A 9,673-nucleotide genomic window follows, 5' to 3' on the forward strand; every position below is an offset into this window, starting at 1 on the left:
ATATATATAAAGAATGTAAGGTTTTTCAGTGGGAGGCATTTGGGCAGTGGGGGGTTACTTGTGTAAGCTATTTGCGATTTTAAATGTGGGCTGAAAATGCTTTGAAGCACCATAAACACCCATTAAGAGAAGGTTCTTATTGTCCGTGCAGGAGATTTTACTAGATAGAAGTTATGTAATTGCAAGATCCCTTCTCATACTTTCATTTTACACATTACGTTGTGCTCTCTTTCAATCATATTTTTTGTTCTCTATATTAACATTAAATTTTTTGATATACTAACAAACTTAAATGGCTGTTCATTTAATTCAGGAACAGCCATTTGATGGAGCAGTTGGACCGCCAAACTTGATGCACACCAGTTTTTTTTGTGGGTGACCATTTTCTTTCATTTAGAAATTTCCAGTTTTGATGCACATTAAAGGTTGGTGTGCTGTTATGTTGAATGATATGCTGAACAATGATGCATGCGTTACTTTAATTTATAGTTTGGACAGTTTATGTTTCAAATATCATTTGTTAAGACTATGATTGTGATATTAAAGGGCTATCCGTTCAATATAGATTGAACGGGCATGTAGGGATCATGTGAGGATTGCTGCTGAGCATGGTCATTTTTTGAGGTACACAGCTTCCCACTTCATTCCATAAGAAAAATTGGATATCTGTGTAAGTTGTTGCTGCATATCACAATGGTTGATATGATTTTGATGATGCATAATGGCTGCATTGGTTCTGAATGTCACATGGGCGAGGTGCTCTAAATTGATGTAGAGCATATGCTTGAAAGTTCAATTGTTCAATAAGGGAATTTGCTAGTTTTCTTAGAGGAAAAAAAGAGCCACAATAGATCCCTTTAAACCGGTTTGTGACCTGGATTAAGCCTAATTTTTCAGTTATTTTCAATATGGTAGCAATGATTTGGATTACTTTTAGGAGTTTGAGGAGATGGTTGAGGTTGATAAGGGCAATGGTGTGACAACAATGAATAATGACATTGCAGAAGAAATTTCTCCTGGATTCTGAATAGCATTCAAAAGCAATTGTTGGGTTGTTACCAAACTGATAACAACAGCATTTATAAGTTGTAAAATGGGTATAGTTTTTCAGACTTGTCATGCTTGAAGTTGTTATTTTTTGTTATAAACACACCCAAAAAAAAAAAAAAAAAAAGACCAACCAGCTTTGAGAAATGGAGAATTTAGTATGCAGAAATTGTCGGAGACAATTTCTAATTAGATGAATCCTTGTATGTTTCTCTTCATATTATATTAACCCACCAATATGATGTTGTTTTTTCAATATTTCTTGTGTTGGGAAAAATAAATGGTGGGTAACTTGTATATGCTATGCTGCCTTAGAGCACTTTTTATGTGTTTTGTAATGCTGAAATAAGACTTTTAGAGCTGTCTGTGGATGATGATTAGAGTATACAGGTGTGCATGTTGGAATATGTTGGTATGGGTCTACTTTTATGCTCTATTTGACCATTAATTGTTGTCAATATATACTCTAAGTTTGGGTTGTTACCAAACTGATAATTTCAGAATTTATAAGTTGTAAAATGGGTAACGTTTTCCAAACTTGTCATGCTTGAAGTTCTTATTTTCTGTTATAAGATTACACACAAAAAATACCAACCAGCTTTGAGAAATGGAGAATTTAGTATGCAGACATTGTTGGAGACAATTTCTAATTAGATGAATCTTTGTATGTTTCTCTTCATATTATATTAACCCACCAATATGATGTTGTTTTTTCAATATTTCTTATGTTGGGAAAAATAAATGGTGGGTAACTTGTATACAAATATGCTACCTTGGAGCACATTTTCTGGGTTTTGTAATGCTTTTTTTTTTTTTTTTTTGAAAGTGAAATTCCATTCATTAAAGCGGAAAATTACAACTTTTAACTTGCAAAATACAAGTTAAATATAAACATTTACTCGCTCTTCAGTTCACAAATTTCTTTGCGACTGACAGGGTCTTGCCCAAGGCCTCCAGACTAATCCTCTGAGGGACAGATCTCCAGACTAACTGTCTGAGAGACTAACCTCTGTCTTAGAAAGACAATCCACACAACTCCCCCTCCCAAGGAGTGGAGTACAAACTCTACGGACCCTCGGTCCTAGAAACTATGTTCCCTACTGCTAACTAAAACAAATAAAATACATACAACAAACAACCACTCAAAGAAAACATCCTGGGCCCAGCCCAAGCATAACACAGCGCATCCCAACCCAAAAACCCAGCCCACGTACAAGCCCAGCCCACGTACACAGCGCAGCCCAACAAAACCCAGCCCACATACAAACCCATTTAGGGTTTTGCCTCTAACTTCTGCTGCTGCCCCCTCACTGTGAGGCGCCCCCCCTCCAGCCAGGTGCAGATCAACACCATGCGCAACTCACGGCTCCAAACTTTCCTCGCCATCTGAAAACAGGGGCTGCTCATGGCTCCAAGCTCCTCCACATAGTCTGAAAACACCGGATGTGTGCATACTCCAGAGGTCCTCCGCAGGCCACAGAAAAGCTCTGCTCTCCAGTATCTCGCCAGGGAAAGACAAGCCCTCCCCATGCATTTCTCCTACGTTTTCACCTTCGTTCTGACCAGCATCGACTTGAACGCCGTAGGCCACCTCGTCTTCAACCTTCTCCACCACCTCGATCACCGTGAGCTACGTTTTGGATCAGAGCAAGGCCATCTCGAGTCTGGACCTCTAGGGACCGATCCGACCATGCGAACCCTCGCTCTGAGGCCTCGGGAAAATAGGAAATGCTTCCCCAAAACATCTGGACCTGAAACCCCCAACGCCTTGCGCCAAAGCTCCGTAGCCATGGAGACTAGAACCGTCTCCCTATTTCCAAAAAACCAAATCTAGGAACTGGGCCTACAAAAGAGAAAACTAACAAAAACAAAGAAAAAACAAAACAAAGAAAACAACAAAGGAGCGGGAGGGAGGGAGGGAGGAAGGAGCCGAAGCTCCCGCCTCCCTCTAAGGAGATTTTTGATTTCTGGTTTATAGAGAGATGACAGAGGTGGGAGCTTCTAGAGAGAGAAGAATAAGATTTTTTTGGGTTTTGTAATGCTGAAATGAGACTTTTAGAGCTGTCTGTGGATGATGATTAGAGTATATAGGTGTGCATGTTGGAATATGTTGGTATGGGTCTATTTTTATGCTCTATTTCACCATTAATAGTTGACAATATATACTCTAAGTGTGGGTTGTTACCAAACTGATAATTTCAGAATTTATAGCGTGTAAAAGGGGAATAGTTTTTCAGACTTGTCATGCTTGAAGTTCTTATTTTCTGTTATAAGATTACACATGAAAAAGACCAACTAGCTTTGAGAAATGGAGAATTTAGTATGCAGAAATTGTTGGAGACAATTTCTAATTAGATGAATCCTTGTATGTTTCTCTTCATATTATATTAACCCACCAATATGATGTTGTTTTTTCAGTATTTCTTGTGTTGGGAAAAATAAATGGTGGGTAACTTGTATATGCTATGCTGCCTTGGAGCACTTTTTCTAGGTTTTGTAATGCTGAAATGAGACTTTTAGAGCTGTCTGTGAATGATGATTAGAGTATATAGGTGTGCATGTTGGAATATGTTGGTATGGGTCTTTTTTTATGCTCTATTTGACCATTAATAGTTGTCAATATATACTCTAAGTTTGGGTTGTTACAAACTGATAATTTCATAATTTATAACGTGTAAAATGGGAATAGTTTTTCAGACTTGTCATGCTTGAAGTTCTTATTTTCTGTTATAAGATTACACACGAAAAAGACCAACCAGTTTTGAGAAATGGAGAATTTAGTATGCAGAAATTGTTGGAGACAATTTCTAATTAGATGAATCCTTGTTTGTTTCTCTTCATATTATATTAACCCACCAATGTGATGTTTTTTCAATATTTGTTGTGTTGGGAAAAATAAATGGTGGGTAACTTGTACACAAATATGCTGCCTTGGAGCACTTTTTCTGGGTTTTGTAATGCTGAAATGAGACTTTTAGAGCTGTCTGTGGATGATGATTAGAGTATATAGGTGTGCATGTTGGAATATGTTGGTATGGGTCTGTTTTTATGCTCTATGGTAGTAGTTGTCAATATATACTCTAAGTGTGGGTTGTTACCAAACTGATAATTTCAGAATTTATAACGTGTAAAATGGGAATAGTTTTTCAGACTTTACATGCTTGAAGTTCTTACTTTCTGTTATAAACACACACAAAAAAAAGACCAACTAGCTTTGAGAAATGGAGAATTTTGTATGCAGAAATTGTTGGAGACAATTACTAATTAGATGAATCTTTGTATGTTTCTCTTCATATTATATTAACCCACCAATATGGTGAGTTTTTTCAATATTTCTTGCGTTGGGAAAAATAAATGGTGGGTAACATGTGTGCTAATATGCTGTCTTGGAGCATTTTTTCTGGGTTGTGTAATGCTGAAATGAGACTTTTAGAGCTATCTGAGAATATCTTGATTAGATCATATAGGTGTGCATGTTGGAATATGTTGGTATGGGTCTATTTTTATGCTCTATTTGACCATTAATAGTTGTCAATATATACTCTAAGTGTAATTACAAGTCCATATAGCTAACATGTATGACTTGAGATTATTTATCAAACTTGAAAAATTTACTTGCAACCCTTCAGACACACACTTCTAAATATATTTTAGAGGCAGCAATTTTTGGGTTCAGCCCAAACTGATATACTCAGAATTTATAAGTTGTAACTCTCATTGTTTTTCTTTTCAGACTTAATACGGCTTTACTTACAAATATTCTGTTATAAATGCACACAGGAAAAAGACCAACCAGTTTTGAAAAATAGAGAATTTAGTATGCATATTTTGTTGGAGACAAGATTCTAATTAGATGAATCTCTACATGTTTTTGGTTCATATTATATTAACCCAAAAATAAATGGTGAGTTTTTCTTGCCTTTTGTGCTAGGAAAAATAAATGGTGGGTAACTTGTAGACTTAATATGCTGCCTTGGAGGCCTTTTTTCTGGGTTGTGTACTGCTCAAATGCATATGTTAGAGCTGTCTGTGGGTGATGATTACAGGTGCTGATATGGGAAAATGTTTGTAAGGCAGTTGTTTTTATGCACTTTGTTGTTAATAGTTGTCAATATATGTAATTACAAGTCCATATTAGCAAGCTGTATGACTTGAGATTATCTATCAAACGTTTTTGAAAAATTTACTTGCAACTCTACATACACACTTCTAAACATGTTTTTAAAGGCAGCTGTCATTTTGGTTCTTAGAAAATAGTTATAACATAATTTATAACTAGTGGCCAAATTGGTTCTGTTTTCCCAGACTTAATATGGCTGGAAATGTATATTTTCTGTTATAAACGCACACAGAAAAAGACCAACCGAGGTTACTAAAATGGAGAATTTAGTATGCATAAATTGATGGAGACAATTTCTAATTAGATGAAGGCCTACATGTTTCTTTTCATATTATATTAGCCCAAAAAACACCAAGATTTTTTATGCCTCTTGTGTTGGGTAAATATATATGGTGCGTAACTTGTAACCTCAATATGTGCATTGGAGGGGGTTTTCTGGGTTGTGTACTGCTAAAATGAATATGTTAGAGCTGCCATACAGCCATGTTAAAACTTTTAGTTATACTTTATGTGGATGCTCTTAAAAGTAAATCAATTATCATAGTGGTTGATCATTTGCATAATTATGCAGGTAGACTAAAGTATGAATACAAGTTTTGATATGTGGCCATACATTGATAAGGTATTATCCTATCTCATAGTTATTTTGTTTTTTGGATATTTATGTTAGGGTCAGGATCCCCATTAAGATTTTTTATGTTTGAGGCAATTTGCAGTAGATTAGAACCATAGCACAAGGAATATTTCCAGAGTACATGCATAACTTATAATATAAGCTTTGATGTATTTAGGCCTAATTTCTGGGTTCAGCAGTGATGTAATAAACTGATAAATCTAGAAATCACTTCTAAAGATCATCTAAGCAAAGAACTTTATATACAATATGTACAGCTATACATGTTGTATGTGAGTACTGCATGTAATTGTTTGTAAGATAATTACTTTCAGATGCATATATATATATATACTGTTTGTATAAATTGAGTAAAACCTTCTAGAGGGATTGTGTGTGTTTCTTTCAAACATCTTTACAGTGTAATTATTTATATAAGCAGCAAATTTAAAAGTGCTAGTTTCGTGCTTAAGGGTGTTTTGCTTAAATGACTGTAAATCCATTTCTAGATTTTAGATTTAGACCTTATGTTCTACTTTTTGGCAATTGGCGATAATGAATGAACATTGATGTTTACAGGCCTAATTGAGTATTATTTTCTTGGTCATTATTCAATGTTCTTATGTGTTAAATTAATCGGTTTACGTAACGAAAATCTACATGGTCATTGACAGAATGGATCAGAGAGATTGAAAGGCTGGATAATGCTGAACAATGAATCCCCCCCCACTTGATGCAAACGTGTTGAAGCTGTTCTACCCAATGCCCAGGTGCACATTGTTATCGATGACATTAACTAATTCTAACTATAGAAGAGCAGGACAGTTGAACAATTGTTGATGAATGTGGAGATTTTCAATTAATGTTTAGGAGCAATAAATGGGATCTATATATTTAGTAGTTTGTATGTACTGTAGGTTTTGCAAGTAGAAATTGGTCCACCCTTGTGTATATAGCCCATGCCTGCACATTAATGTGAATTTCCCATTGAGTTTAGATGAATGAATGTGTTTGATTTATTATATTTCTCAGGAAAATGTTTTTTCCTATAATGAAAATAGTGAAAGAATTTTCCTCTATATTTCGTATTTCTAAATTGGGTGTTGTCAAAACTATAAGTGTTATATAGCAATGGAATAGAATTGGATATAGGTTTATGTGTGAATGGTTCATGTAGGAAATTTTAAATTTGTGGTGATGCCAATGAAGTTATGTAATTAATTGTTGTTAATTAAGTTACATAAATTAGGTGAAGTTTAAGGTATTAAGAAAAAGTTCATTGATTAAGGGGGTTAGGTAATATCATGATTAAATATGTGAACATTACTAAATAGTTCATTATATTTCTGACTAAGTTTGAAAAATATGGTTATATATATAACAAATATGTCAGGCGAGATGACGATCTTAAAAAAAAAATAAAAATGAAATATAATTAATAGCAACGCTTTTTAGAGTACTTGCAGCAATTTTCAACGTTGCAATTATACTTTAACAACGATTTTTCAGACATATTTTTCAAATTTGCAACAGTAAATCACAAAATTGCAGCGCTTTATTCAATTTTCCAACATTTTTATTGCGCTACATCACCTTATTTGCAACAATTTTCAAATAAATCGCTGCAACTAATTCCCTCTCTTCCAACGCTTTTAGGCAACTTTCAGCATTTTCATTGCGCTGAAAAATATTATTTCCAATAATTTCTAAATAAATCGTTGGAATTAAATAACTTAATAAGAGCGATTTTATATCAATTCCAGCGATTTTAGATACTGCAATTACGCTTTAACAACGATTTCCCATACAGCGATGGACACATTCGTAATAATCTTACCTATTTGCAGCGCTTTTGGTTGATTTTTCAGCATTTATATTACGATGTAACAGAGAATTAGCAACAATTATTAACAAAATCGCTGCTATTAAAATTGAATTCCAGTGCTTTTGAGAGTAAATACAGCGCTTTTAAATGCTAAAATTAGATATTAACAACGATTTTTCAGACATGCAAAATCACATTACCAACAATTTTTCATGATTGCAGTGCTTTTGGGTTCAGTTTCAGCATTTAAACTACGCTGAAAATAATCATTTCCAACAATTTTTAATAAAATCGCTGGTTTAAAAACTCGATTGCAGCGCTTTTCATAGTAATTACAGTGATTTCTAATGCTGCAATTACTAGTTTGCAACGATTTTTCAAACATCATAGCAACAGAGTTTAATCTGATTGCAATGGTTTTAGTCGTATTTGCAGCATCCATTTTCCGCTGAAAATAAGCATTTGCAACAATTTTGTATATATTCGCTGTAAATTGCCTACATCAATTACAGCGATTGTGAAGGTATTTGCAAGGATTTACAATGCTGCAATTAAGATTTCTCAGCGATATATGTTTATATGGTTGCGGGCAGTTACAACGATGTCTTGTAGTTTTAACAAGGAAAAAAAATCGCTGCTAAATGTTTTAAAAGCAGTGAATTTTTATTTTTCGCTGCTTTGGGCAACAAAGACGCGATTATAACGGCGACTGTGCAAGGATTTTTAAAGCACTGGAATTGAGCATATACAGCAATTTATAGGCTTTATTGCAGCGATTTTGTGCGCTGCAAAAGACCTGATTTCTTGTAGTGAAATATTATTTATTGAATAAATTTTTTTATAGATTTTTATTACATGTCTTGTGCCAACTGTAACTGAGCAACTGGATAGGACTGCAACAAAAATTTTTTATGTTATGACTGCAATGCAAATTTTTTATGTTACAGTTACAAGAGTATGACTGTATCACTGCTACAGTAAAAACTTTCTTCCGTATTATGAAAGTTTAAATTCTTACATTAAAATTAAAAACTAAAAAATATAAATATTAACAAACAATAACTTCTTTGTTGATCTTAGATATCGGGTATATTTAGACGTCTATGATGATACTAAATCTACAGTAGTGGTAGCATTCGGACCAACAGCAGAAGAGATTATTGATTATACTACAGTGGATCTCTTAAAACCCAAAAATGAGGTAAAATATGTATTTATAAATTTATTTTCAAAAATTCATTACAATACTTATTTATATGTTCCCATTAGTACCAGATGGACTTCAATTCTTTCATAATATAACAGCCGAAATTTTAAATAGAGAATAGATGATCTTGCTTGGTACAAAAATAAATGAATATGGCAAATTGCGCCATAATAAACTAATTAATGTAGTCTCTATTAATCATGTTCCTTAAATAGTAACTCGAATGTTTTAAATACCCCTTTTGGAACGTCTTATCATTCTTGTAATATATACTTTAAAAATATGTGTGGATAGTAGCGGATTGGTTTTTTTAAATTATTGTATTATAGTTATGAATATTATGCAAGTCATATATGTAATATGTGTTGTAAACATGAAAGAAATTCTACAACTATAAAAAAAATTCTATCCGTCTATGGTTAAAAATTTGAAAATTTTGGATCTTTGGCAGAGCAAATTTTGGGATGCACAACAATTAATCTTATAGAAAATACAGGCGAGGTAAAATCTATACATTTAAATATGTTTAAAAAATTTTGATACATTATCTTTTTTTATATTTTTCATCGTTATAGGAAAATCTACCTTATCGTGAAGACATTGCAAATAACATTGAAAATCATAAGTGGATTGTAGTGTTGGGCGTGCAGATGAATGAATCTAGGAGGCTACGTTAAAACAAGATTACTGTATTATCTATTAATAACGTCTCAGGAACAGTAGAATGAGTTTTCAGACCTTTCTTTTTAAACTTTCGACTATTATAATATATAAATACAAAGTACTTTTATATAGTTATAATTATGTTTATGAGAGTTCTATGTTGTAGCTATGAATATGTTGTAGACAATATATATAATG

General features: G+C 33.5%; 1 long non-coding RNA gene across 1 annotated transcript; it reads left to right on the plus strand.

Moving 5' to 3' along the window:
• LOC122314958 lies at window positions 1–6,861 on the plus strand. Its single transcript, XR_006243917.1, has 4 exons — window positions 1–425; window positions 566–624; window positions 5,739–5,789; window positions 6,455–6,861. It is a non-coding gene; the product is annotated as an uncharacterized LOC122314958 (long non-coding RNA).
• Window positions 6,862–9,673: the final 2,812 nt, after the last annotated feature.

Source organism: Carya illinoinensis, chromosome 7, assembly GCF_018687715.1.
Source record: "Carya illinoinensis cultivar Pawnee chromosome 7, C.illinoinensisPawnee_v1, whole genome shotgun sequence".
NCBI lineage: Eukaryota > Viridiplantae > Streptophyta > Magnoliopsida > Fagales > Juglandaceae > Carya > Carya illinoinensis.